The sequence below is a fragment of the Balaenoptera physalus genome (assembly GCF_965194825.1).
Source record: "Balaenoptera physalus genome assembly, chromosome: 8".
Lineage (NCBI taxonomy): Eukaryota > Metazoa > Chordata > Mammalia > Artiodactyla > Balaenopteridae > Balaenoptera > Balaenoptera physalus.
Genome location: NC_138887.1, coordinates 53,095,340 through 53,119,656, shown reverse-complemented (window position 1 = coordinate 53,119,656; position 24,317 = coordinate 53,095,340). Strand labels below are relative to the sequence as shown.

At 38.9% G+C, this 24,317-nt stretch overlaps 2 long non-coding RNA genes across 2 annotated transcripts in view; one reads left to right on the top strand and one right to left on the bottom strand.

The window, feature by feature from the left end:
- The window catches only part of LOC309665948, a 143,277-nt gene extending 135,062 nt beyond the window's left edge, over positions 1 to 8,215 (top strand). Inside the window, exon 2 of the long non-coding RNA XR_014266802.1 lies at positions 7,927 to 8,215. This is a non-coding gene — a long non-coding RNA (uncharacterized lncRNA). The remainder of the gene's footprint in view (positions 1 to 7,926) is intronic.
- The window catches only part of LOC309665945, a 340,836-nt gene that overhangs the window by 12,801 nt on the left and 303,718 nt on the right, over positions 1 to 24,317 (bottom strand). The window contains exon 2 of the long non-coding RNA XR_014266799.1: positions 13,446 to 19,376. This is a non-coding gene — a long non-coding RNA (uncharacterized lncRNA). The remainder of the gene's footprint in view (positions 1 to 13,445; positions 19,377 to 24,317) is intronic.

The following is a 24,317-nucleotide window of genomic DNA, read 5'->3' as shown; positions in this document are numbered from 1 at the left end:
CCATTGCATAGTTTTAATACCCCCTTTCCTCTTGAGTAAGGCACAAACCACTGCAGAATGCCATCTCTCACTATTTCCTTGCTTAACCTTTCTTGCCTTCTTACATCTTCATTCTTTTAAAAATCAACGTTTTCGGGCTTTCCTGCTGGCGCAGTGGTTGAGAATCTGCCTGCTAATGCAGGGGACACGGGTTCGAGCCCTGGTCTGGGAAGATACCACATGCCGCGGAGCAACTGGGCCCATGAGCCACAACTACTGAGCCTGCGTGTCTGGAGCCTGTGCTCCGCAACAAGAGAGGCCACGATAGTGAGAGGCCCGCGCACCGCGATGAAGAGTGGCCCCCGCTTGCCGCAACTGGAGAAAGCCCTCGCACAGAAACGAAGACCCAACACAGCCAAAAATAAATTAATTAATTAATTAATTTTTTAAAAAATCAACGTTTTCAGGGGGAAGAAGGATAAGGCTCAGGGAATAGAGATTAAAAATGAGAGTCATCTTTGATGCGTGAGAAACTCTCCATGTTCAAATGTTCATCACAATACCAGTCTATCAGTTTGACGGAAATGCTACATTAGCGGCTGCTGCCTTTAAGGAATTACATCCTGTCTTGTCCTGTAGCAATAACAGGGCTGAACCAAGACACCAGAGAAAAGGACTCCAAATCGTGTGCGTTGATAATTCCCGAGTTTCTCTGGTCCTCTGGTTTCTCGCCCACAAAAAGGAGTGGGAGCCACTCTGACAATAAACTGACAATCTACATCGATTTTCCTGCTTTCATGCATCTAGCCCATTTCCTGCTGTCATGAAGCATTCCTTACTGAGGAACACCACACCTGGTATTGTTTAACTACGCTCAATTGGCGAAACACCTTGAGGTTTTAGAAATCTAAGAAACATTAAATTACTGGGGGGATGGGGAGGCAGGTCGTGATGATGAGAACACGGAAATGTTCTTGTTAAGATAAAAACTTAATATCGGGGGCTTTGTGAACCTGTGACGGCAATCTGTGGTAAAAACAGGTGGTTCACAAAATTTAGGTACCTGTTAGACTATACAGTTTTATTATAAACAGCAGCGGTGGCCCTAAGGGTACTTTTTCAAGCCGGTCATTTTTGAGTTTGCCCACAAGAGGGCAGTGCTGCGTAACAGTTGTAGCCTTTGAGTGGGACGTTGAGGGGAGGCTGGGCAACTGTGTCCACCTAGGTAAAGCTGAAGACTTTGGTTTTGTCCGTGGCCATGTCTTAGGGAAAAATCTTAGCAAAAGTTACCTTTTGTCCTCTCAGAAATTGACAGAGTGATCCTGGCTTAATAAATAGCTACACATTGTCTTGCTTCAACCCTGGAAATGAAAAGAATTGAAAGAGTATCATTTGGTTAACGACAGGATAAGTTGGGTTACTGAAACCCTTTTTGGTGATCTAATGCACTTTATGGGCACTTTTGGAGACTGTAAAAATTCATGAGATACACATAAGTGCTTCGTACAGTATCCCTGAGACATGAACCTATCCTCAGGGGAGAGCTAAAAAACGTTTTACACAATTACATTTTACAGGACAATTTAAACCTTACAACATTCTGACTATGTGAACAAAAGGAAAGTTACTAATCAAACTTCAGAGTTACAGCGACTGAGGTCTAAAGAATAAGACAGTTTCCAAATGCTTTTAGAAATGAAAGTTTTTGTGTGCCTCTCTTAATGTGCACTAACCACGATTATGTCACTGACAACTTACTACAAGGATGAATACATACGCTGGACCTCCTCTAAAAAGAGTAAATTCAATTTCAGAAGTATGAGTTCAAATTTTGAACAGTTACCAAAAATTACCTATGTGGCTTTAATGTTCCCTCTAAATTCTTCATGTCACAACAATCATGTTTTCTGTTAAGCCATATTTGAGAGTGAATTTCTGAGGGCTATTTCTATCAAATGTAAAGGTCATATCTGGTCAAAATAGAATGTGTTCACCAGCAATGAACAATGCAAACCTTAAATTAAGAAAACTACTCCATTTATAATAGAATCAAAAACAATAAAATTTAACAATTTAGGAATAAATTTAACAAAAGAATTGCTAGTCTTGTTCACTGAAAACTAGAAAATATCATTGGAAATTGAAGACCTTACTAAATAGAAAAATATCCCAAGTTCATGGACTAGGAGACATTGTTAAGATCTTCCAAACTTCTTAAGATGGTAATACTTCACAAACTGGTCTACAAATTCAACACAATTCCTATAAAAATTTTAGCTGCGTTTTTTGCAGGAATTGACAAGCTATTCCTAAAATCCATATAGACATGCAAGGGATCCAGAAGAGCCAAAGCAATCGTGAAAAAGAAGAACAAAGCTGGAGCTCTCACTTCTTGATTTTAAAATGTACTACAAAACTACAGTAATCAAGACTGTTATTGACATAAGGATAAACATCGAGTAATGGAAGAGAATTGAGAATTCGAAAATAAACTTATACACTTATGGTCAATTGATTTTGACAAGGGTGCCAAGATAATTCAATGAGGGAAGACAAGTGTTTTCAACAAATGGTGCTGAGACAACTGTTATCCACATACAAAAGAATTAATGTGGGGACTTCCCTGGTGGCACATTGGTTAAGAATCCGCCGGCCAATGTGGGGAACACAGGTTCGATCCCTGGTCCGGGAATATCCCACATGCCGAGGAGCAACTAAGCCCGTGCTCCACAACTATCGAGCCTGCGCTCTAGAGCCCACGAGCCTCAACTACTGAGCCCACGTACCACAACTGCTGAAGCCTGCACGCCCTAGAGCCCGTGTGCCGCAACTACTGAACCCACATGCCGCAACTACTGAAGCCCACGTGCACTCTAGGACCCGCATGCCGCAACTACTGAAGCCCATGCGCCTAGAGCCCATGCTCCGCAACAAGAGAAGCCACTGCAATGAGAAGCCTGTGCACCGCAACAAAGAGTAGCCCCCGCTCGCCGCAACTAGAGAAAGCCCGTGCACAGCAACGAAGACCCAAACACAGCCAAAAATAAATAAAATGTTTTTAAAAACAGAATGAAATTGGACCCTATTTCATACCATGTACAAAAATTAACTTAAAATGGATCAAAATGTAAGACCTAAATGTAAGAGCTAGAACTATAAAATTCTTAGAAGAAAACATAGGTATAAATCTTTGTGACCTTGAATTAGGCAATGATTTCTAAGATATGACATCAAAGCACAAGATGCATAAAGAAAAAAATACATACATTGACTTCATCAAAATTAAAAAGATTAGTGCCTCAAAAGGGCACTATCAAGAAAGTGAGAAGACAACCCAGAGAATGTGAGAAAATAATCACAAATCATATATCTGATAAGGATCTAATATCTGGCATATATAAAGCACCCCTAGAACTCAACAATTAAAAGACAAACAGCCCAATTTTAAAATGGGCAAAGGTTTTGAACAGAGATTCCTCCAAGAAGATATACAAATGACCAATAAATACACAATAAGATACCCAACATCATTACTTGTCATGAGGGAAATTAAAAACAAAACCACAATGAAATACTACTTCCCACCCACTAGAATGGCTATAATAATAGTTTTTCAGAAGACAGTAACAAGTGTTGACAAAGATGTGGAGAACTGGAACCCTTATGTTGCTGATGAGAATGTAAAATGGTACAAACACTTTAGAAAATAGTTTGGCAGTTCCTCAAAATTTGAGCCCAGTAATTCCATTCCCTAGGTGTATACCCAAGACAGTTGAAAACATGTGTTCACACAAACACTTGTACACAAGTGTTCATAGCAGCATTATTTATAGTAGCCAAAAGGTGGAAACAACCCAAAAGTCCATCAACTGATGAATAGCTAACTATCGTATGATATATCCATACAATGGAATAGTACTCATCCATTAAAAAGTAATGAAGTGTTTATATATGCTATGACATAGATGAAGAATTGAGCTAAATGAAAGAAAGAATTTATTTTAAAAGGTCATATATTGTACTCCATTTAAATGAAATTTCCAGATTAGCCAAATCTGTAGAAACAGAAAGTAAACAAGGGCTGGGGGTAGGGTGGAATAGAAGTGACTGTTGATGGATGTGGGATTTCCTTTTGGGGTGAGGAAATGTTACAGAATTAAATAGTGGTGATGGTTGTATAATTTTGTAAATGTACTAAAAACCATTGAATTTTATGCTCTAAAGAGTGACTTTTATGGTTTGAGAATTATTTCAATTAAGAGAGAGACAGAGAGAGAGAATGAACTTCGGCATAATATTGCCAACCATGAAGGAGATGGAAGTGAAAATAAGGTCATTAAAATTTTTAAATAAAGAACAGCCCTGGAAATTTACTCTCAATCCAGGTCCCAAGAACATTGTTTGCTGAAGACAAAAGCTTGACGTTTTTCAATATATACAGATTAGAAAATGACAGCTATTGACCTAAACAAAAAAGAAACCCAAAAATTGTATTATGGTTTCTCTTTTTTTTCAGCAAATATTTCTCTTACTAGTTAATATAAACAAATACTCATGAACAGGAAAATTGATTAATATATTAATGTAATGGAGTATTATACAGCAATGAAAATGAATAAATCTGTATTTCATCAACATAAACATGACCAAAAAGCAAATAACAAAAGAATATATATATACAGTGTGAGATCATTTATATAAAAATTTTAAAATGAAAAGCAATACTATACACACAACACATATCACTTACAGAGTTATATATATATTATACAGTATTCACATATATATATGCATACACTAAGATATATATAGTATATATATACTATATAACATATATAGTATTAAAGAATTAAGTAGTAAGGATTATATATAGTACATGGCATAATGCATATATATTGAAAGATTAAGTATTAACTTTTAGATATATATGTAAAGTATTAAGAAGTTCATGCAGTGATCAGCATCTGATTGAAGAAATGGATGCTCTTGGAGGATAGAGGAGGGTTATGAGAAAAAGAGTAGCATCCACAGGACTATTTCAAGAACATTAATAATATTGTTTTCCTTAATCCGGGTCGTAGGCACATGAGTTTATATTACTTTATTCCTTGTGTTTTTGGTCTGTCAGAAACTTTCTAAAATAAACTCAAAAAATTTTTTTTAATTTAAATAATTATCATGACAGCTTTACTGTTCACCTTAAAATCACAGCCATCACACTACAGATGAAGCACTAAGAGCTTCTCCAAAATACTTGGCAACTGTCCAGGGGCAAGTATCAAAGCTTTAGAATATTTTAAAAAACGAAAGCAAGAAGCCATGAGGTGGCCTGTCTAGGGTTCTCTTTCCATCGTCATCTGCTGAAAATATTTCTTAGTGCTTGAAAACCAATAAAGAGCTGGTACCCCAGAGCATCAAGTCAGTAGTCAGATCTCCTGGCCTGTGACTGGGTTCGCTCCAGCTCTCTGGTGCTGTGTCCATCTCCTGCAACCCAATTCTCAGCCCCACACCCATTTGCAGCTTTTTAGAGGATTGAGCCAGAAAGTATCCAAACCTTCGAACAAGTGATGAAAAGACTGTTGTTAATCTAAGTGTTTGCAAGTATATGAAAGACATGTGTGTACAAACTGTCTACATGAAACCAGTTCACAAAATTAAAAAATTTTTTTAAAATGCAGTGATCTACCATTTTAGCTTCTATGACAACTTATCTAACTGCTTGCATGATTTTTTTCTCCAAACTAACCAAATTTAACAATACTTGGGGATGTTTTAAAAAGTATTAATGTGTGTCTGTGTGTGTCTCTTATGAATGTTAATGGATTTTTTTTTTTTTTTTTTACTATTTTTATATGACTACTCTGTAACGTATACTTTTTAAATCAATTCATTTAAGCTATTACTATGTAAGTAACCCCTAGAAGTAGCCGTGAAAAAGTTAAACAGCAAAAATCCCAGGGCAGCAGCAAGCAGATAGCCTTGGCTGTCAGGGCTCTTGTCAGGGGCATATTTGTTACCAATAGACTAGAAAACAACTGCAGCTGAAAGGACTTCTGGGTGATGCCCAGCCCAGAGGTATCTTTTTTCTTGTCTAAAGCTAGAGCGATTTATAAAATTTCCATCTTCCCAGCATTCTGAACCAGCAATTTTTCCCAAGACCTCAGTTGAGTGCAGTGGCACTGGGAAAGAGCCCCTCTTCCTGTAGAGATCTTGTTGACAGCTTTGCAAAGTAACAGTGATCAACGCAAACAGCCAGTACAGATGAAATCCAGCTGATGATGTCTTCCTAATAAAAACCAAAAGGTATTTCTGTATTTCAACATCTCCAGCAATTACAAACCAGACCTCAAGTCCTTCCTGATTGAAGAGGTTGCCGACCTGATTGAGAGGGAAGGACGGAAGCAAATTAGAAGACAACACAGGGTCAAGTAAGAGTGGAAGAGAAATGAGACTAAAGCAAGATATTGATAGAATCTCTCTCTCAGTCTCTGTCCCAACTGAATTTTTCAACTATAGTTTTCATTAAAGTCTAACATGCATATAGAAAAGTACATAAATGATACAAGTAGTGCTTGATGAATTTTCTCAAATCAAACATACCCCGTGACCACACGTAACCTAGCTCCCCGGAAGCCTCTTCCGTGCCTCATTCCGGTCACTTGTTCTTCTCCAAAGGCAACCACAATTCTGGTTTCCACCATCATCAGTCAGTTTCACCTTCCTTTGAAATTTAGTGCACTCTTTTGTATTGGGCTTCTTTGCTTGACATTATGTGAGTGAGATTCATCCGTGTCCTTCTGTGTGGCAAGTTTGGTCATTGTATGAACAAACCACAGTGAATATCTTCATAGTCCTGTGGATGAGCATTTGCTCATCTCCGAAGAACCGAAGGTGCTGACACCCTAGATTTTCTAAGATCGGAGGATTTCTTCTGCAGTGACAGAGCAGCCTTGATTTAACAGGTTTGGGCCTCCAGGGTTGGAACAAAAAAGAAGCATTTCCTTTCGTTTTTTAGTTTCAAAGGATTTCAAATGCATTGAGTCAAGTTGTTCTTAATATCCTCTCTCTCTTTAACGTCTGTGTAGTAATATCCTCTCTTCAGCCAATATATTGGTGAATTTTGCCTTCCCTAATTTATTCATGATCAGTCTTACTAAGAGTTTATCAATATTGCTAGTTTTTTTTTAAAACAACTTTTGGCTTTATTGATTTTCTCTCTGATACATTGATTTTCATTGTCATTAATTAATGCTCTTGTCTTTAAAATTGTTTTCTTCTCCTTTCTTTAATTTGGTGATTTTCCTAACGTTTGAGATGGAAACTCAAAAGTTAGGAATGATGGAGATCACTGATTTTTCAGCCTTTCTGGTTTCTAATATTAAGTTTTCTAAATTAAGGGGTTTTTTTTTCCATCTTCAAACTGTACTCTATGATGCTGGAACTTTTACTATGCAAATGACATTTCCCCTCCCCCAATGGGTTACACTCTGCAAATAGGGGGAGTTGGAGGAAGACAGCAAGGCTGGAGAAGGAAGAAGGGCATCACTCCTTCCTGTCCCCTTGCTCTCCTGTCAGCATCTCCCCAGCAACCATGGCCTCTCATCCCAGCAGCACCCAAAAGCACCTGATTCTTTTCAGTTCCCCTGGTCCAGCCTCATGATCATTTCTCAGCCATCTATCCCGACTCCATATAGCATCTCTTCCTTGGTCTAAAGTCTCCGATTTCTTCCCTTTGTTCCCTCAGCCCTAGGATGGAAGCTGTTCCCTGCCATTGCTAGCTCTGTGTCACCTAAGTGTCCCTTATTAGCTTTTTCTTAAGTAATCCCTTTATTAGTTTCTTTCCACTAAAATAATTGGTTTGGCTTCTGTTTTCTAACTGGACCCTCACTGTAGTTGTCCCAAAACCACATGAAGCAAAGTGAAGCATATTCAAAAGTGGACTCACAGGGGCTTCCCTGGTGGCGCAGTGGTTGAGAATCTGCCTGCTAATGCAGGGGACACGGGTTCGAGCCCTGGTCCAGTAAGATCCCACATGCCGCGGAGCAACTGGGCCCGTGAGCCACAACTACTGAGCCTGCGCGTCTGGAGCCTGTGCTCCGCAACAAGAGAGGCCACGATAGTGAGAGGCCCGCGCACCACGATGAAGAGTGGCCCCCACTTGCCACAACTAGAGAAAGCCCTCGCACAGAAACGAAGATACAACACAGACAAAAATAAATAAATAAATAAATAAATTTTTTTAAAAAGTGGACTCACAATCTCATTTTCCTCTCCCCCAAAATTGCTTTTCCTCCTCTGTTATGTATCTCTGTTGGGAAGCAGCCAACCAGAAATCTGAGAGGTTTTTCTCATGTTTTTCTTCTCCCTTAGTCTGTATACCCAATGTCATCAAATTCCATTGACTCTGCCTCTTGTATATTTCCCTGGAATCTCTTCCCTCTTTTTATTTCCATTTCTACCACTTTAATTCAGGCTCAGGTCATTTCTCACCAGGCGCAGTTAATTAGTCTCTTGGCCTTAGGCCTCACTATATACCAATCCCTATTTTGATACCAAAATCATGTCCTATAAAGGGAAAGCTGCTCTCTTTAAACCACTCGAGAGGCTCCCCACGGCTCTAGGGCAAAACCCAAACGCCGCAGGAGCACATTCATCTTCCAGCCTCTCACGGGCTGATCATCACCCACTCCCTCGGCTTCATCTGTCACTAAGCCCCACCTCCCACCAGCGCAGCCTGCCGCCCCACCACACACACCATCTCCCAGGACTCTCGTCTCACCGGGCTGTGGCTTTCTTGAGATAAGGAGAATCACACACACACAACTTGGCAGTCAGGGCATCAATAAGCTTCCATGATGAGAAAATGATATTTTCCCTGTTTCTATATCGTCTTCATAGTCATAATTTTGAATAACTATGATAGTTCACTAAACTGATGCCCCTAATTTGATAAAACATTTCTCAGTTTTTAGGTATGTAACTATACTAGTTGTGATGATTAACGTTAAATATCAACTTGTATTCACAGTACCCAGATATTTGGTCAAGTATTAGTCTAGGTGTTTCTGTGAAGATATTTTTTATTTTTTATTTTATTTTATTTTGAATTTTATTTTATTTATTTTTTTATACAGCAGGTTCTTATTAGTCATCAATTTTATACACATCAGTGTATACATGTCAATCCCAATCGCCCAATTCATCAGGTATTTTTTAGATAAGATTAACATTTAAATCAGTAGACTTTGAGCAAAGCAAATTACTTTCCATATGTGGGTGGGCCTAGTCCAATCAGTTGAAGGCCTTAATAGGAAAAACAACTAACTTCCCCACAAAAGGAGGGAATTCTGCCAGCGGACTATCTTTGGACTCAAATTGTGAGTCTTCCCTTGGTCTCTTGACTGATGGACTACCCTGCAGATTTTGGACTTGCCAAGCTTCCATAATCACAAGAGCCAATTTCCTAAAATCAATCAATCAATATCTCTCCCCCATATATGTATATGTACATATATATGTATACACACACAGACACATCTTGATTCTGTTTCTCGGCAGAACCCTGATTAATACACTGGTCTTTATATTTTAGGTTGATTAGTGTGTTTGCTATCATAAATACAATTTTATACTGGTGATGTTTATGTCAAATAATCATTTAGGATTACTATCTAGGACTAGGTTTCCATTTTAAAAGGATGAATGTTACAGTGCTTTTAAATAAATATTCCTTGATTTCCCTCCAAAAATGACTGCACCAACATATGATGCCCCAGTGTTGTGTGATATATGTTGGTCTCCACAGTCTTGTCAGCACATTTCACATTTTAATTTATAATTCTTTAACTATTCTCTAGGTAGAATACGGCTCTGTGCATTTACTTATTGGGTATGTTTCCTATTATATAAACTACTTTTTTACGTATCATTTGGTCATTCGTCCCTGGAGTTTTAGAGGTGTTATATGATTTCTTCACGGCAACATTTGTTATGAGAGAATAATACTTATAAGCAATAGGTCTACATGTGTCATGTTCAAGTACATGAGGAATCTGTTCTCTGCTTATGCAGGACACCCTCTATACAATGACTGGGACCCCAGGCCATAGAGGCTATGCCATCTTCAGCTCTAGGCTCCCAAGTTGCTTTGCAGTACATCTCCATTCCAGTCAGCCAGACAAGGGAAAAGAAAAAGATGAATATTCATAGGATAATTTTTTTAGGCCAGGCCTGCATATGGAACACTTCTTTCCACCGTCAATCCATTCAATACACTCAGTCGTACGGCCGACTCAGCACAGAGGTTCTGGGAAATGCGGTCCAGCTGTGTTCTTAGGAAAGAGAGGATAACATGGATCAAGTGAGCAGCTGATGGTCTGTACACGGTGTGGAACCTCTGTGCTTGGTGGTGAGAACGCGGACTCTACAGTCAGACACACCCATCTGACTGTCACATCCAGCAAGCAAGGTACTTCAACTTTCTGGTCCTGAGGTTTTTCTTTTTCCAATCTGGCCATAAAAATAGGGGCCTTGTAGGGCAATTGTAAGGACTCAGATAAATATGTGCAAATTCCTGGCCTATAGTACATATACATATATACATATTATATACATATACATATATACATATGTATGTCATATATATATACATATATGCATATATAATACATAAAATATACATTAGACTCCTTTCATAATTTTTCAGTTATATTTTTGGTAAATGTTCATTTATATTTTGAACTTTTTGTCATTTGCATTCATGTTTTTCTGTTTGGGGATGTTAAATTGTCATGTTTCTGTGAAGTTTTTAGTCATCTTTCACTTCGTGATTTCTTGTGTTATTTCTAAGAGTTCCAAGCTATCATTCTTCCACTGTGGAGTAGGATGTCTGCTCCGTTCCCTTCCAGTGTGTCTATGGTTTGAATTTTTATTTTCTTCTTTGATTCCCGTGTACTGCATGTTCTGAAACACCATCAGGATCCTTCCAAATGTCAAATTCCAAGGGTCAACTATGAAATAAGTTGAGTATCTCTCCTACCAGACTATATCAGGTAAGTTTTTCCCTCCCTTTTTTCTTCCCTTGAGCATTACCCCATCAGCCCCCCGCCCCCTCCTGAACACCCTCTAGATCTCTTCCCCACCCAACATCTGCCCAGTTACAGCAGCCCAGTTATGACAAAATGACTAAAAATGGATTGAAGTAGTAACTGATTTTGTTGGGAAAAAAAATCACCTAGGAGCTTGTTAAAACGTAGAATCCCAAATTTCTGATTCAGAGGGTTTTGGTACCAAATCTTTATTTTAACAAGTATCCCAGGTAACTTTAAAACAGCTAGTCCCACGCTTAGATAAAGTGGCTTACCTCCTTCCAGAGACATGTGTACATAAGATCTTAAACTATATAAAAGAAAAAGTAATAACATTATTTCAGGCACTTGACAATGAATAAGAACGCTTTTCTGGAGAGAGTGTAAGTCTCCTTTATGCCCTCAAAACTGCAGATTCTCTTCTTTATGCTTACCGGTACTGTAACCACCTCTTTTTCTTATAGCTAAGAATAAACACTCACTCGTCTGTGGCCTTATCTAAGATCAAACCACGTGTTTTCCAGTCAACCTCTTCATGGGCTATATGATTTACTGTCTAAGAAAACTAAAACAACTAGACCTTTCAGTTGCTTTGTGATGTGCTATTCTTATAGCCAGGAGGGAAATCAAGCAGGAATAACAAGTTACATGTCTAAATGTGTATTTCTCTGAATGCTCCAGCCACTTCAATCTTATTATTGAGTCCTCTAGCAATTTTTCTCATTCTAAAGAAAAGATGTTCCTTTCATTTTCTTTTTTCTAAAAGAAAATACAGGTTTTAAAATAACATATACTTATTTTCTTTCTCACCACATGAGACTTACATTTCCCAAACCCCCTTACTGGGTTGAGTAGATAAAACAAAACCTTTCTTAATAGCACAGTGAGTGTGACAACAGAAGAATCGCAGGGCTTGACAGAGTCAAGTTACATGAGTGGCTTGGTATAGTACCGGAGGCGTTTCACCCCAAGTGACTGCCATTTCAAGCATCACCCAACAGAGGTCTGATCTTAAAAGCGCTAAAGGAAAAGAACAATAATTTAAATAGTACCCCGATGTGGAAGAAAGTGCATACACGGTGTGCTAAGACCTGTGTTGCTGACAGAGTGAAACAGGACTGAAGGCCAAGAGCCTGCGGGATATAAATATCCTTTTAAGGACCGTCTAAGACATCTCTAACAGAATTATTAGTGGCTCCGTTTGATCATCAAATGAAAGGCTGTCATAAATCAAGAAGATAAAGGACAGTTTTTATCCAGAGCACTGAGAAGTCTTCAAACATCTGGTCTGGAAAAGTTCAGTGCAGTGAGTGTAGTTCGGATATCCTATTGGAAAGTGGATTGAAGGATTGCAGTTGGCGCTTGTCTTTATTCAAGGTACAGGGATTAATGACCACATAGGAGAGCTAATGACCCAGCCGGAGTGGATTATTATTCAGCCTGGCTGGCAGAAGCCCCTTTGAGGCTATCCTTTGTCCCACATTGTTCCATTTATTAAATTAAGTATCTTTTTTTTTCCTTAAAAGGAAAATTCACCTGTGCCCCCCACCCCAATTATTTTTATTTTTATTGTGGTAAAATACACATAACATAACATTTACCATCTTAACCATTGTTAAGTGTGCAGTTCACAGGCCTTGAGTACAGTCACATTACTGTGCCTCACCCTTCCCAATTTATTTTTAAATTATTAAGCAAACTACTGCACTGATCAAGGACAAAAGAGAGGGTCCCAAAAACAGTGGAAAATGGTGTCTCTGTCTCTCTCTCTCCACCTGTGATCTTAGGACAAATAGACAATTTTAAGTGCTTCCTCCCATATACCCTCCCCCCCCACACACACACAGACACACACACAGACACACATACACCCCACTACATAATGATTCCTGGAGTCCCAGGGGAGTCTCAGATGACATGCATGCCACTTGTTCTGTGTTCTGTCACTGCCAGAACTGCTGGCACCAGAGTTGCCAATCCACCGAAGCAAGGCTACAAGTCCTTCTTCCGATTACACAGTTCCCAAAACACAGGCATCTCAAGTCCCTAATGGCTTGGTGAGACTTTCCGTGAACCCCTCTCTTTCTGCTCTGCTCAGAGCCTCTTCCCGTGAATTCAATTTTGTGGGCTGGGCTGGAAGAGACCCCAAATGACGGTTGTCATGTTATTGTCAGTTCTACCCTCCACTCCCAAACCAGAACCTTCTTATTAGAACAGACCTGTGTCTTCTGAATCTCTTACTACTCAGGATGAATACCTTTCTTCTCCTGCAACCGCTCACTTCAGGAGCCCCCTGCCATAACCTTGGGTATTGCTAGGCATTCCAGAGCAAGGGGAGCCCGCCTAGGCACGAAGCTGATCTCCAGTCTGCTCACCTACCATAGGCTAGTGGTCGTGGATCTGAAGATGTGTGCTTCTAGCAGTCCTTTTACCCAGAATTGAAGGTAATTGTCAACATGGATTGATATTAATAATTACTTATTTGCTACTGGAAGAAAGAAAGTGAATCCTTGGACACTTTCCAGTTTTTAAATAAACAATGACTTGAAACAGTCACCATATGACATCATCTCAAAGGTCGAAGCTCACATTCACTCCGCAAGTGCTACTCCCCCAGCCACCAAAGTAAAAACTGTATGACGGAGTAGATACAGAAAACATACGATAACATCGTACTACTCTGTAGCTACAGCAGTGACAGAGTGCCTTACATTTATTTCTTTAGGTCTTTGCTGCTTGTCTATAGATAAGCACAGTATAATTTAGCACCCTTGTCAAGGTGAGAGGGGAAATATCAGTACCTCCATTTACAGACTCTGTTGTGCAATACAATCTGAGATAAAATAGCTGATAAGCAACCGAGCTAGGAGAATGGCAATCTCTTAAATCTCCGTAAAAATACGGTAATACCTTAATGTGAAACTTGAAGACAGGAAAATTGACCCCCAGATTATTTCACTCGTCTCTCCATCCCATTTCCCACCCATCCTCACCAGTTCACTCCCAACATTTTCAGTTTGGACCAACTGTTATTGATAGAGGCGAGACCTAAGGTAAGTGTCTGAGTGTCACAGAAAAAGATTTGCAACAAAGGTCTGACTTTGGGTTTTCCTCAAGAAACCACTGAGATCTGACCAGAAGTCCTCATTGCCTAAGAACAGCATTTTTTAGACTTAAACCAACTGCAGTAGGTAAAAGGCCACGTGTAGCTGGCACATACACAAGCAAACAACATGGTCAATGGGATTTGGTTTTGACATATTTAGGCTTGAGCAACAGAGCTACCACGTCACAAAATTCTTCTGACAGTTTTCTCTTTCTGATAATTTACTAGAAAACACCATAAACCTTGTGAACTTTCCACAGATGAGAACTGATCCTGTAAAATAATTCAATAAAAACAGAGTAAGAAAAATCGAAAAGGGTTTTAAGTGTGCTGTATAAAAAGTTTGACCAAGTAATTACATTGAATTAAAGAAATTTGTGAAAAGTCTTCAATGTCGGTACAATTCCATTAAAATGTTATCATCGACCATTTCTTAAAACTTTTTCATTGTGAAACTGGGGGTGTTCCAAACATGAATGTGTGAGCTTGATTAAAATGGCTGGTGGGGGAAAAAATATTATAAACTTGCCCTGGGGAGGTGGCAAATGCTATCTTTTAAAAACCGGTGCCTCAAGAACTGGAATTGCTAGATGAGGTAGGTAGGGCTCGTTAATAAGTAAGAAGTCAACCTAGGAGAAGGCAGAGGGGACTTGGAGGATGTGTCTCACCGGAAGAAACTGGAGAAAAGACCTGAGTCATAGACTCTCACTCAGTTCCCCAGGAATAGGAAGTTGACACGGTCAGCACCCTTCATTTTCCCACACACACAGTTTCAGGGGTCCTGCTTTTGAAGCAGGTGCCAGTACTTTCACAGCACTATTGTCATCAAATCCTCTGAGGGAGTAATTATTACCCTCACTTTATAGATGAGGAACTTGAGTCTCCTAAAGCTTAAGAAACCTGTCCCAGGCTAACAAAACAAAACAAGACTCCATCCCATTAATCCCCTGGATTGCAACATCCTTTAAAATGTAGTGTTGAGAGAGCACCAAATCCTAACCACTGGACCACCAGGGACCTAGAGGTTGTCATACTGAGTGAAGTAAGTCAGACACAGAAAGACAAATAGGATATGATATCGCTTATATGTGGAATCTAAAAAAAAAAAGGGTACAAATGAACTTATTTACAAAACAGAAGTAGAGTCATGGATGTGGAAAACAAACTTATGGTTACCAGGAGATAGAGGGGGTTGAGGGATAAATAGGGAGATTGGGATTGACATATATACACTACAGTATATAAAATATATAACTAATAAGAGCCTGCTGTATAGCACAGGGAACTCTACTCAATACTCTGTAATGGCCTATATGGGAAAAGAATCTAAAAAAAGAAAAAAAAAAAGAGTGGCTATATGTATATGTATAACTGATTCACTTTGCTGTACACCTGAAACTAACACAACATTGTAAATCAACTATACTCCAATAAAAATTTTAAAATATATATAGTGTTGAAAACTCCAAGATAAAAAGATCTTTAGCATTATTCTAGGCTCTGAATTCTGTAATGATATTGATTAAATTAAGGAGATGCATCTTTTTTAAGAAGTTGATCTTACTTTCCAGTTGTCACCAAGAAGTGGAGAAATCAAGATTTTGTTTGTTTTGCTTTTAAATAATTGCTAATGAATAATACATAGATCAAATAATTGTTGTTGACCATTGTGTTAAAGAGATACACTCAGAATAATAGGTACACTGCTGGCCATTTGATAAATGATTAAAATAACTTGAAAATTATGGGTGAGTCCATATGAACTTCACAACTGTGTTCTTATAACATAAAACTTAAAGGAAAAGTGCCAAGATACATCTGTGCTGGATTATAATGTGACAGTTGTTTGTTACATGCAGAAAGAGGCCCAATTTAATAATGGCACTGAATAATGTTTGCTTAATGGTATCATTCTTATTGGTTATAAAATCATTAAAGACCATGGGAAGTCAAGATGTTAAGAGATCACATCAGCACCTCTGGTTTGAACTAGGAGCCCAGTCTGGTGTGTGTGTGTATATATATATATATATATATATATGTGTGTGTGTGTGTGTGTGTGTGTGTGTGTGTGTGTGTGTGTGTGTGTGTGTGTGTGTATTTAAGGGGACAAGCAGGGGTTGGGGGAGGGTCTGGAGGGGGGATGGGGGCGCCCTGTGAAATGAAGCTCATCACTTCAAAGGGGTGGCTCTCAGAGAGCAGGTGGGCAGCTCTCTAGGGAACGTGCGGGGACAGTTGCTGTGCAGCAACGCACATGTGGCCGGGCAGCAAATGAGGGGGGCTGGAAGATCAAAAGGAAACCTGAAAATCACAGGTCACCCCCAATCTGTACCTCTCAACTAGGATTACAGTGTCAGACATTTGAAAGGGAGTGCCCGATCTTTAGAAGGTCAAGAGCCACAGACTCTGGTGGGTCTGTAATGGATCTGATTCAGCGAGTTTCATTACTGCCAAGTACAGAATACATCCTGGCCTGAGAAATCAGGTAGTTCTCAAAGCCCTTTAAAGTTTGTGGAGGAAACCTGCATTCCACAGGCTTCCACAGGCTCTTTTGAAGTATCTCCAGGAGCTAAACAGCCTTTCCAGAAGGCTATGCTCATAAAGAGTGATGAAAGCTCTCTCACTTGGCCCCATTTTGTTCCTCCATTGCTGCCATCCAGGTAGAAGGAGGACAATCTCCTGCCAGTTTGCCCTAAAACAAGCTCACCAATCATGCAGTGATACCATTTCCAAATATTTCCTGTATAAGTGACATCCGATGTCAATATACTACTCTTTGAGCCCTGGTCTTTTTCGCTGGTTAGGAAAAAAAAAAAAGACTATGTTTCTAGGTTTATGTAGATAGAATTTCCTCTATGCAATTTTAGCAGAATCAAATCCATGAACAGCCCAGCTTATGCCACTCTGTGGTTACAGGAAAGGGTCTGGTGGGGATTGTTTCCTTATACATTATGAAAAACAAAATAGTCTAGTCATTGATTCTGTTAATTAACTTTATGAATACAAGCAATTCTTTATGGCCCTCTGTGTTCTGGTTTCTTCCTTTTGAAAGCCCCTTACCCAGTCTCAATGGAGGTATTTATGAAACATTTTGCCTAGTTCAACATAACATCTTAAATGCTGTGTTAAGGATTAAAAAGTCAGTTCAATGTTTTGTTCATGTAAGTCTTATAGATTCCATTTCCAAAATTACATTTTTTTGATTGACTTCTACTGTTTTTCTTTAACTAAATACATTGAAAACATCTGCAAAATGTAGTCACAGTTTTGAGGTTCCTTGGAGAAAAACCCCTCTGGCTGAAAGGAATCCATTTTTTTCTAGCTGTAATCACACTTGTACGGGTAATATAAGCCAGCATTACTCAGGCCTTTTCCTCCTCAGGTGGTGCTAAAAAGTCTGGACAGCTTAGATAAAAGTATATTTTGCTCTGTGGCTAATATGTGAGGTTTATTACATTTCATATCTCATCTTGCAGGGTTCAGTGTGTCCATCAGCACAATTTCACAAAATAACAAATCCAGTCCAATAAATGTTTAAGTCATGTTCTCTCTGCTTGGGTACCTAGAAATGTTAGCTTATTTGATTTAATTACAAAAGAGCAAATCAATAAACACTATCACCAGAAAATTTTAAGCTATGCACACTCAATAAATGTATTCATTTAGTTGCCAGCAAACATGCCAAATACTCTGGCAGAAAATTCAAATTATCTGATTATAGTTGATTAAAACTGAAGTAAAACCAATGGGGAAAAAACATCAATCATTTGTAGTGAAACCCCAACAGGGAAACAGCTTACATAATAATTAAGTTTCCTAGTGGATAATGTTTAAGATTCATTGTTTGAAAAACCAGGTCTTTATAGACAACAGGGACTGAAAAAAATCAATTCAATTATAAAGGTCTCTACTTCTGAAATGCAAGTACTATTGACTTTTTATGATATTCAGCAAAGAGTAATGATGAGACATCATTACCCAATGGATGGGTGAGGCGGTTCGACATGGGGAGAGGCTTGGCAGGAACAGCGGGTCCAGTTGTCTGGGGACAGGTATAAGGTGGCAAAGCTACCAGCAGTGATATCCTAGGTAGACCATCCTGTGGCAGAATTTTGGCTGTGATTTACTTGTCATGGTTTTTGCCCAAGTTGTTTTTCCAGCTTCCACATAGATTCTGTTAGCCTAGATATAGTTTTAATAAATTCAATTTTTGCTTAAGTTAGCCACAATTTTACCATTGTTTGCAACAAAGCATCTTTTTTTTTTCTTAACATTTTTATTGAAGAATAATTGCTTTACAATGGGGTGTTAGTTTCTGCTTTTTTATTTATTTTATTATTATTATTTTTTTGGCTGTGTTGGGTCTTCGTTTCTGTGAGAAGGCTTTCTCTAGTTGCGGCGAGCGGGGGCCAGTCTTCATCGCGGTGCGTGGGCCTCTCACTGTTGCGGCCTCTCTTGTTGCGGAGCACAGGCTCCAGACGCGCAGGCTCAGTCGTTGTGGCTCACGGGCCTAGTTGCTCCGTGGCATGTGGGATCCTCCCAGACCAAGGCTCGAACCCATGTCCCCTGCATTGGCAGGCAGACTCTCAACCACAGCACCACCAGGGAAACCCTAGTTCTGCTTTATAACACAGTGAATCAGTTATACATATATATATATCCCCATATCTCTTCCCTCTTGGGTCTCCCTGCCTCCCACCCTCCCTATCCCACCCTTCTAGCTGGTCACAAAGCACCGAGCTGATCTCCCTGTGCTATGTGACAGCTTCCCACTAGCTATCTATTTTACATTTGGTAGTGTATATATGTCCATATATACACTACCACTCTCTCACTTTGTCCCAGCTTACCCTTCCCCCTCCTCGTGTCCTCAAGTCCATTCTCTAGTAGGTCTGCGTCTTTATTATTCCCATCTTGCCCCTAGGTTCTTCATGACTTTTTTTTTTTTTTTTTAGATTCCATATATATGTGTTAGCATACAGTATTTGTTTTTCTTTCTGACTTACTTCACTCTGTATGACAGACTCTAACTCCATCCACCTCACTACAAATAACTCAATTTCATTTCTTTTTATGGCTGAGTAATATTCCATTCTATATATGTGCCACATCTTCTTCATCCATTCATCTGTTGACGGACACTTAAGTTGCTTCCATGTCCTGGCTATTGTAAATAGAGCTGCAATGAACATTGTGGTACATGGCTCTTTTTTAAGTATGGTTTTCTCAGGGTATATGTCCAGTAGTGGGATTGCTGGGTCATATGGTAGTTCTATTTGTAGTTTTTTCAGGAACTTCCATACTGTTCTCCATAGTGGCTGTTTCAATTTACATTCCCACCAACAGTGTATGAGGGTTCCCTTTTCTCCACACCCACTCCAGCATTTATTGTTTGTGGATTTTTTGATGATGGCCATTCTGACCGGTGTGAGATGATATCTCATCGTAGTTTTGATTTGCATTTCTCTAATTATTAACGATGTTGAGCATTCTTTCATGTGTTTGTTGGCAATCTGTATATCTTCTTTGGAGAAATGTCTATTTAGGTCTTCTGCCCATTTTTGGATTGGGTTGTTTGTTTTTTTGATTTTGAGCTGCGTGAGCTGCTTGTAAATTTTGGAGACTAATCCTTTGTCCGTTGCTTCATTTGCAAATATTTTCTCCCATTCTGAGAGTTGTCTTTTCGTCTTGTTTATGGTTTCCTTTGCTGTGCAAAAGCTTTTAAGTTTCATTAGGTCCCATTTGTTTATTTTTGTTTTTATTTCCATTTCTCTAGGAGGTGGGTCAAAAAGGATCTTGCTGTGATTTATGTCATAGAGTGTTCTGCCTATGTTTTCCTCTAAGAGTTTGATAGTGTCTGGCCTTACATCTAGGTCTTTAATCCATTTTGAGTTTATTTTTGTGTATGGCGTTAAGGAGTGTTCTAATTTCATTCTTTTACATGTACCTGTCCAGTTTTCCCAGCACCACTTATTGAAGAGGTTGTCTTTTCTCCATTGTATATTCTTGCCTCCTTTATCAAAGATAAGGTGACCATATGTGCGTGGGTTTATCTCTGGGCTTTCTATCCTGTCCTATTGATCTACATTTCTGTTTTTGTGCCAGTACCATACTGTCTTGATTACTGTAGCTTTGTAGTATAGTCTGAAGTCAGGGAGCCTGATTCCTCCAGCTCCGTTTTTCTTTCTCATGATTGCTTTGGCTATTTGGGGCCTTTTGTGTTTCCATACGAATTGTGAAATTTTTGTTCTAGTTCTGCGAAAAATGCCAGTGGTAATTTGATAGGGATTGCATTAAATCTGTAGATTGCTTTGGATAGTATAGTCATTTTCACAATGTGAAACAAAGCATCTTAAATGTACAAAATATGATACAGGAAGAGGAGGTAAGGCAAATAAAGAAATGTAAAATGTGAATTTATTTGAGTGGAGAATATAAGGAAGAAATAAATGAGAACCCAACTAATTTTTCAATCTGAGAAATTGGCAACTTTTCTTATGAAGTTGTGAAACAGCTGACAAAACAGTTGAATTTGTAATCTTGGGGTGACAAGACTGATGTATAAAGAGAAATAGGAAAATTTTATGATGTTGGAACATATGACATATGATTATTTCTCAAAAAAAAAAAAAAAAGGGAAAGAAGAAATCTGGGCAGATGGTAGCCTATTTGGAAGCAGAGAGCTTGAACATGTTTCAACTGCTGAATCCACCAACTTCTGGACTTTCTCTTACCTGAGTTAATACACTTCTGTAATGTTACACCAAATTGTTTTCAGTTACTTTCCATTATCTATCTGAAATGCCTCATGCCCACAGCCCATGCCTCTTCCCTCCTCCCGCAATTTCGCCATTGCTGCTAAAGTGGGAGAAGCCAAGGACCTTCTTAAAGATCAAGCGAGTACACCCTGGAAATATGGAGTTAATATCTTGTGAGGAGTTAATACCCTGTGAGGTAAATCTTTGACCAATGGGAAATGGGGCTTATCAGATAAATTCTTCTTTCCTAAAATGCAGTAGTTCATACGGCCTCTCAGAAAATGCCCCTGCAATGTACAGCAGTCAGTTGCTCTTGATATCAAATGTGGCCAGCTCTGCAATGCACTTCCTGGCACTCCCCCCCCTCTCTTCCTCTGCCTCATTTTCTATTTCCCTCTCTCCTTCTTCTCTGGGATTGCACTCCCAAATAAAGTACAGTCATCTCACATTGCTGGGGATACAGGACCCGGGGAGGGGTGTTGGTGGGGAGGATGCGCCGGGCCAAGTGCGCTACGCTATTTTATAGAAGGGACTTGAGCATCTGCAGAGTCGGGTATCCACTGGGGTCCTAGAACCAGTCCCCCCACGAATACTGACGGACAACTTGTATTCAAAGATGAAAACTTCTGCTGACTCTGTTTTCTAACAAGTTTGGGCTAAAATACCCTCAGATATTTAAAAATAGATCACATACTTCCAATCATCTTATAAAATTTCAGCCTTGGCATCTAATTTGCCCCCTAAATTAAAAATGTACAAGTAAGTTGGATCTGTCAGCTTTATATTGAAGGTTTATGTATATCTAATAATTTAGGGGACAGTCTGGGAACCAAAGCAGTATTTGTTTGGGACCAGATCCCAGAAGAGGCCACAGGAAGGTGCCAACACTATCCGTTTACAGCCTTGGGTTGCTTGTCCCTGTGGTCAGGCTATGCCCCACACTCCACACAAAGCTTTTGTGTACGTGTTCCCAATTCTTGGAACGCTCTTTAACTATTCAGGACACTTCTTCTCCAGTCTTGCACACACATGTATTTCAACTAATTATTCCCAGGGTTCCTGACGGCTCACCACCCCGCCCACCCCAGAGATAGACTCTGACCTTTGAAATTATATTAGCCTTTGGAACCCACATCCTGACCATCTTGTCTTTATTCATTAAATATTAGTCTGAACTGGGCTGATAGTGAGAGATTTCATCACCAGAAGACACTGTGGTGTCAGAGCTTCTTAATCTTTTCCAATAGTTCAGAAAACAAATTTGTGAGTACGTGTATCAACTGCACTTTCTCTCCTCATTAACTTCTATTTTCCGGAGAATATTGATAAGAAATAATAAAGTGACTAATGTTTGTTGTTTGTTTGTTTGTTTTTAATATAAACACCTCTTGTCATAGGAGAGGTAAAGTTAGAGATAAGGTAAAAACTGCTTAAGATTTCTATACGTGAAGCATCTCATTTAATATGGGCCTGGTTATCCTCACCAAAACGTCTTTTACTGAGGCACTAACAGTACTTCTTTAGTTATTAAAGCCATTACACAATTAGAATACATTTGCCTGAAGTCTAAATAACATACTCTTTTTGCCCCATATTACATATTTTTGAGTCTAAATATCACCATCAATAACATATCAACAGATTTGAATCTCGGGGAAGAATCAACATTTCGTTTCCAAATGATAGAGATTAACAAAGACATTGTTTTCACCAACAAATATTTGGACTAAATGGCTTCTTTCTATCCAACATGTTGATGCTCCAAGTTTCTGCTAGAAATCATTTATCTCCAGATAGCAATTTCTATTTTCAGAAATAATCAGATACTGAAAGAGCTTAATTACTCCTACATGAAAACAAAACTCTGGTAATCAGTCCAAGAATTCAAGGAGTGGCATGACAAACTGCTAAAAAATAATACATGGTTGGCTCAATTTTGGAAATTGAGAGGAAGAGACTTTCATAAAATAGAAACTGCACATAAAATCTTTGAAAAATCAAGGTCCTAAGTTATAGTGGGGCAGAAAATCACCATAGATGATGTTGGCTGTTCTCTCATCCATTCACACTGTGTACATCCTGGGATGAATCAACCAGCCCCAAACCCCCATCCTCAGAGAGCCTCCCTGATTGGAAGCCAGCCATCAGACTGAGAGCACATGGCAGGCAGATTTCCTGAGAATATACCTTTCCTCTAAAGAGGATAGCAATACCTACTCTTGATTAGGCTGTTGATAGGATCAAATAAAATTCAAAAATGTAAAATAATAATCACAGAGCCTGGCACAAAGTAATTCTTCAATAAATTATACCTCTTTTATTATTGTTATGATTATGGAAAAATCACATATGCTCACAATGTTTCTTATTTCAAATAATGTCCTTATTGCTAAATCCTCTTGCCTGTCCCCTACCCTGCAGTTTTGGTCTCATTTGCCTCACATTCTCTGTTTATATGGAAATAAAACAGATTATTCTATTCTGGCTTTTCAAAGAGAACAACTAAAGCTAAATGTTTTGACTCAAGTCTTCTTGATGGGCCAAAGCAGGGAATACACAAGTACTTATAATATAAATTAATCCAATATTTCTCAACAGGGACAGTTGCCCTTCATGGAAAACTTTGGAAACTTGTAGACACGTTTTTTGATTGTCCCAGTGTCTGAGAAACGCTGTTGCTATTTAATGTGGGACCAGGGATGCTAGACAGTCCAGCACTACAAAAAAATTGTCCCACATTCCTCCAAATATTCAAATATTTCTCCAGACAGTCATGTGGATAAGAAAAAAATACATTATACCTGCTCACAAACATCTGAGCCCAGATTCCATTTCTGTTCCATATGTAAACACAAAGTATATCTGAACACACTGCTTTAAAAACTCTGAGACTCGGAACAGAGGTTACTTACCAACTGGAATGGGAATATTTCATTATTTAACAACTGCTATGTCCATATTGGAATAAACCAGCTCTCAGCCCTGCAAATATAGCTGTGCTTTTTTCAGTTTTTTTTTTAATCTGAAGAAATGAACCTGACAAGATGAACTGAACATTTTATAAGAAACACATTAATAAAGTTGGCAAAAAAGTTATCAGTCTTTGTAAGAATATAAAGAGAAGTTTGAAAACTGTAAATATTGCCACTGAAAGTTTTAAAAAATCTTCTAATCAGAAGGATCATCAAATAGCACAAATGATCACAGATGGAATAAGGCACCCAAGGTTGCAGAAAAGGTGATCCTACTGGGTGTATGATAGCCTCCTTAATGTGATGGAGTAAAACAAATCTAAGTGAAATAATGTATTGTCTTCCATTAATGAATAGTACTGTTTTAAGAATAACCAATAAGATGGTGAAAAATGGCAAAAGTCAGCTGGGTAAT